Source organism: Nannospalax galili, unplaced genomic scaffold (assembly GCF_000622305.1).
Source record: "Nannospalax galili isolate Female #2095 unplaced genomic scaffold, S.galili_v1.0 scaffold368, whole genome shotgun sequence".
NCBI lineage: Eukaryota > Metazoa > Chordata > Mammalia > Rodentia > Spalacidae > Nannospalax > Nannospalax galili.
This window is the reverse complement of record NW_008359963.1, coordinates 4,592,893-4,599,084: the sequence shown is the minus strand read 5'-3', so window position 1 is coordinate 4,599,084 and position 6,192 is coordinate 4,592,893. Positions and strand designations below refer to the sequence as shown.

The window sequence follows — 6,192 nt, the reverse complement described above, 5'->3', positions numbered from 1 at the left end:
GTTGCCCTCTGACCTCCACATGTGCACTGTGACATGCGTGGACACACACAAAATAAACAAATAATGCAATAAAAAGTTAAAGGAAAAAGAAGCGGGATGTTAAACAATGGATTACATAAATAATTAACAGTGGGATAGAGCAAAGGGCACCAAGACAGCATTTCAGCTGACCCCGAAGAGAACCACCTCAGCCTGGTGAAGGTGTGGTGGTGTTGGGGTCAGAATGGGGAAGAGCGCCCCAAGCAGAGTGAACTGTCCATTCCTATGCCTTACACAGCAGGGGGCATGATGTATATAGTCAACTTCACCCAACCGAACCAAACCTACTCCATCCCGACACCTGCAGAGTTTCTTGACTAGACATCTGGGTGTGGCTAGGTCATGCCTAATGATGCAGCCATCCCAGTGCGCTCATTTGTTAAATTATACTTGTAAAACCCCCCTTCCCACCCAAAAAGAGAAACTCTAAGAAAATACACACTGAGTTTATTATAGTTGTTATGAGCCAGACAGGCTGAAGACTAGAATCTAATAGAGGTTTTCTTAAGATTCCTTGGGGACTTGAGGGATTCTTTTTCCCACCAACCATGAAGGAGGATTATAAAAACACATTTCCTCCTGAACAGAAGAAATCTCCTGAATTCAAAGTTCTGATCATTTCAGTAGCAGATTCCTGCTACATATTTTTTCTCACTGTCTCCTCTCACCTTCCTTTCTCCATTTCTTCCCCGTTTGATTTTTTTATTATTTTTATTTTAGTGTACGAGCATATTGCCTGCATGTGTATAAGTGCACCCATGTTGTGCAATGCCCGAGAAGGTCAGAAGGGTGGTGGATTCTCCTGGAACTGGAGTTACAGACGGTTGTTTGCCGCCATGCGGGTGCTGGGAATAGAACATGGATCCTTTTAACCGCTGAGCCATCTCTCCAGTCCCCATTTCCCCCTTTCTTTATTTCTCTGATATAGCAGTAGGCCAAGTGGTGAAGGAGTTGGTTACAGTCTTGGCTCTTGACCTTGTCTTGTGACCTTCACCAAGATGCCACCCCTCTTTAGAATCAGTTTCTTCAAATGTAAACGTAGAGATTGGAACACAGAGTGGACTGCCTTGCAGCTACAACATCCTTGTTTCTCATTAGTGAAACTCAAGTCAAGAAACAACAGCGTTGAATCTCATATGAGGAGCCAGAGCTGGTGGAAGACCCAAGAGGGAAGCTGGAGGCGAAGCCTTCCTCCTCCTCAGATACAACTTTGATGCACACTAGTGCAGATGCGGGTAAGGTGTCTTCCTCCAGCCCAGCTCCCCTGTGCAGCTTGGCTTCTCCTACCTTTACTTACATGGCATTTCTTTCTCAAGTCCTTAGAACTCCAGGGATCCTCCCTCGTTTCCCAGCTGTGTCTGCTGTTTCCTAGAAAGATTTCTGTGAATGTCTAGACCAAGAATTTCATACTCCAAGATCCATAACATAAAGAGAGAAGAGGTCTTGGGGAGGCAGGCCCACAGTCCACACACTGAGACAGAGAGGACCACAGCCAGCTCAGCATCCAAGGGGATCGACGCGAGTCAGGTTCTTCAGGGAAACAGAACCTGTGGGGTGTACCTAGGAGTCTTAATAGGAATTTGTTCAAGCAAATATGGATGCTAGGAAGACCCACATCTGCTGTCTGTAAGCTAGAGAATTAGGAAAGCCAGCTTTAATTCAGTCTGAGTCTGAGAATCAAGACAACGTCTGAGATGGAGGTAGATGGGGAAGATGAGGAAGATGGATGTCCTAGCTAAAGAAGACAGAGAGGATACCCCCTTCTTCTCTACCCCACACAAGCTCTTCTTGGTAGATGGAATGGTGGCATCTGCTCTGGCCAGGGGTGGATCCTCATTGTTCACCAATTGTGATAATCTCATCTGGAAACTTGCTCAGAGACACACCTAGAAATAATGTTTTGCCAGGTGTCTGAGCCCAGTCAAGTCCACACAAAAAAACTGATTACCTCAGTCTGATTTTCTCTTAGCCCCAGTCAGAGTCCCTCTGTCACACAGTGTCTCCAGTGCTCTGCTTCCACAAGAGAAGCTGTGCGTCAGCATTTTGAAGTCAGATCAGCCCAGCTTTTAAAAAAGTACAACATGGGCTGGCAAGACGGTTCAGTAGGCAAAGGTGCTTGGTGTGCAAGCCTGGTAACCCTAGTTCAATTCCAGAACCCAGGGAAGGTATAAGGGAGAACCAACTCCACAGAGCTGCTCTCTGATCTCCACGGACACACCACAGAAAACACGCATATGCACACACACACAGTAATAGGAAATAAACACAATAAATTTAGTATCAGCTTTTCTCAGGAAATAAAAAGCATGATGTACACAGGACAAAGACTAAAGTCTACATGTCAGATTTAGCCTGTAGCTCCGGGTTGGCTTATCTGACTGACAGCAAAGAATTCTGACCTTTGCCCATTCTCTACTGTATTTACAAAACTTATAATGTTTGGCTCTGCATCCATTCATTAAGAATTATTTATTACCTATCAGGAGTTGACATGAAGTAGATTCTGGAAAGAACAGGTAACTAGAACCCAATGCACTTGCATGTAAGAACGACAGTGTTGTGATCAATGCCTTGTGGGTTTGGTGTCTGCCTTCTCTGTGTCCACAGTGCCCAGACACAACCCCGTTATGCAGGTAGCAAACTAGACAGATGTTAATGACTTCTTGGGCTGGGTCTCCTCAGCTACCTGCTCCTGGAACCACATCTCTCCGTTCTGTATGCCCAGCATCTTGCAGAGCTGACACATCCTATTAGTTCCAGAAAAAGCAAAGTGACAGTTGAGTGAAAAGTGACAGTGGTACACCCACTAAGGGTGCACCAGTCAGGACCGTGAAAGCAAAGGAAGATTCCCCTGGGGCCCTGTCTGCAGCTCTCCCGCAATTCTGAATCTATAAGCCCTTTTGTCAAAACACAGGCTGGCAATCTCAGCACTGAGGCAGGAGTTCAAGACTAGTCTGGACTATGTAGAAAAACTGTCAAAACAACAACAAATGGGGGCTGGAGAGGTGGTTCAGTGGTTAAGAGCACGGGCTGCTCCTGCAGAGGACCTGGGTTCAGTTCCCAGCACCCACATGGCAGCTAACAATCATCTGTAACTCCAGTTCCAAGGGATCTGATGCCCTCTTCTGGCCTCTATGGGTACTGCATAGATGTGGTTTACTTACATACTTGCAGGCAAAACACACACATAAAAATAAATTAAAAAATTTAAAGACAATAAAATTTTTTAAAAAGACATAAAGCACAGAACAAATAAGAATAAAAACATTAACTCTGGGGCTAGAGAGATGGCTCAGTGGTTAAGAGCACTAACTGTTCTTACAGAGGACCTGGGTTCGATTCCCAGCACCCACATGGTGGCTAACAACCATCTGTAACTCCAGTTGCAGGGGAATTCAATGCTGCCTTCCAACCTCCCTGGGCATTGCATGACAGGGATGCACTTACACACATGCAGGCGATACACTCATACACATAAAAAAAAAAAAATTAACCCTGGAAACCAAGGACATTTTTCATTAAAAAGATGAATGACCTTCAGCACACTGTAAAGGACAGGTTTTAGAAACGAAGACTGATGTGGGCTCTTGGTGGTGGAGCTGTCCTTTTAGGAAGCAGATCACCCGAATGATGGTCCACAGTTGTTGGGGGGAGATCTTGGGCAAACTACCAACTCCCCCTGGGCCTCAGTTTCCCCCCATTGTAAAAGGAGAGTCTATTAGAGGATTTTCAAAGTTACTTCTGGCTTCCACAGCCTATGCTTCCTGGCAACCAAGTGGTTCTTTGGAGACCACCTTGCTGGGCAGGAAGGAAAACACACAAAAACTGTAAGCAAACATGAGTTTGCCTTTCTTACAAAGCCTGAGCTCAGCTCACCAAGTGAGTAATGGCACAGTTGGACGTCATAGCCCTTCTTCCTCAGAAACTATGGGGATGGGTCCCTATATCCTGAAACATAGCACCAAACACAGACCATACCAGAGCCAGCTAGGCTTTGCCAGCCCCTTGACAGTTGGTATGTTATCTGCACTGCAGTCTTTTTAGGCCAAATTCTGTGCCTATCTCTTACCCTGCAGCATTGTCTAGCTGGAGTTCTGGAAATATCCCTTAGAAAAGAGCCCGGGGTGGGCGGGGCAAGCAGGCCTGGACTGAGAGAACTGGGAAACACTCTCCCCAGGGACAGGAAATCTGGCACCATCAATAACATTAAGTCCATAAAACCAATTTCCTCTGGGATTAAACGCTCGCTTGATAGACTATTTTCATCACTTGCTGAGTCTCATTAATTGACTTACTCAAAATTTCCACTTCTTACAGTTGATTTCTTGGGGGCTCGTGGCTTGTAATATTTCTTATGTAGTTAGTATATTACATTTCAACCATTAAAAGTCATTTATTTAAAGAGAACATATCCCTGCAAAAACCAACCAGTAAAACTTGGTGTTTTTCTCTTAAGTTTCTGCAAGATCAGAGACATGTCAAGAAAAATGCTAATGGGGATCACCACAGCTTTAAAATTTTTATTACATTTATTTATTTAATGTGTGTATGTGTGAGTGTGTGTGTGTGTGTGTGTGTGTGTGTGTGTGTGAGTGTGTGTGTGTGTGTGGGCACTTATGTGCCGTGGAGGTCAGAGGACAACTTTTGAGAGCCTGTTTTCTCCTTCCGTGATGTGGGTCCTGGGGATGGAACTCAGGTGGTCAGGGTTGGCAGCAAGTGCCTTTATTCACTGAGCTATCTTATCAGCTCCTTCCCTACACCCATTAAAGAAATCAGAGAGTTGCTGGGCATGGTGGTGCACAGAGGCAGGTGGATCTGTGTGAGTTCAAGGCCAGCCTGGTTTACATAGTGAGTTCCAGGACAGCTGGGGCTACAGGGAGATCCTCTCAAAAGTACAAAGAAAGAGAGAGAGAGAGAGAGAGAGAGAGAGAGAGAGAGAGAGAGAGAAGGAAGGAAGGAAGAAGGAAGGAAGGAAGGAAGGAAGGAAGGAAAAGAAAAAGGAAAGATCAGAGTGATCCCCACAATTAGGGGTTTGCTTGCACAGAATATTGGCTTCCTCAGAGAACCTGGTTTTGGAGGAGAGAGGAAGGTCATAGATGTTGGGAAGTAAATGAAAAACAGTGGAGACTGTGCTGTAGGTGGAAGACAGCAACACAGGATGGGAGAGGACAGAGAAGCAAAGGTAAGATGTGTGCTGTTGAGATGCCTGGCACGGGGGGTAAAGGTGCTTCCCACCAAGCCTGATGGTGGCAATTTGTTTCCCAGAACCTACCTGGTGGAAGGAGACAATCAACTACTGAAAGTTATCCTTTTACCTTCACATATGTGCCATGGTGTGTGTGCATGTGCACACACATAGATACATACATACATACAGAGAAAATAAATAATAAAAAGTAATGCTATCTTTGTATATTATATCTTTGAATGTGATGGCTAATTTTACATGTTGAGTTGACAGGGTCAAGGGATGTCCAGATAGTTGATTTGAATAGTTTTCTGGTGCCTGTGAGAACATTTCTGGATAATATGAACACTGGAAGACTAGGTAAAGCAGATTGCCTGCCCTATGTAGGTGGGTCGTCTAATCAGTCGGAGCCCTGGCTAGAACAGAAGGGCCCAGTCGGAGGAAACCCCTCCTGTCTGCTTGAGCTAGGGCATCAGCTTTTTTGCCTTTGGAGTCGAACTGAAACGCTAGCTTTTGGGGGCTCTTGAGCCTGCTGCCTTCCGAGTAGGACACATACTCTTGACTTTCCTGGTTTTAGCCTTTGGACTCAGTCTGGAACTACACATGAGCTCTCTTTGATTGCCAGCTTGCCAACTGCAGACCTCAGAATTTCTCAGTCTCTATAAATCTATCTATCTATGTACCTATCTATTTATCTATCATCTATCTATATCTATCATCTATCTATATCTATCATCTATCTATCATCTATCTATCTATCATCTATCTATCTACTTTCTACCATCTACCATCCATCTATCTATCATCTATCTATCATCTGTCTACTATCTACCTATTATCTACCATCTATTATCTATCTACCTATCATCTATCTATCTACTATCTACCATCTACCATCCATCTATCTATCATCTATCTATCTATCATCTATCATCATCATCTATCATCTATCTATCTATCTATCT

General features: G+C 44.5%; 1 long non-coding RNA gene across 1 annotated transcript in view; it reads left to right on the top strand.

Annotated features, from left to right (window-relative positions):
• The first annotated feature begins 1,141 nt into the window (after positions 1 to 1,141).
• LOC115068565 overlaps positions 1,142 to 6,192 on the top strand; it is a 33,828-nt gene continuing 28,777 nt past the window's right edge. Inside the window, exon 1 of the long non-coding RNA XR_003847912.1 lies at positions 1,142 to 1,274. This is a non-coding gene — a long non-coding RNA (uncharacterized LOC115068565). The remainder of the gene's footprint in view (positions 1,275 to 6,192) is intronic.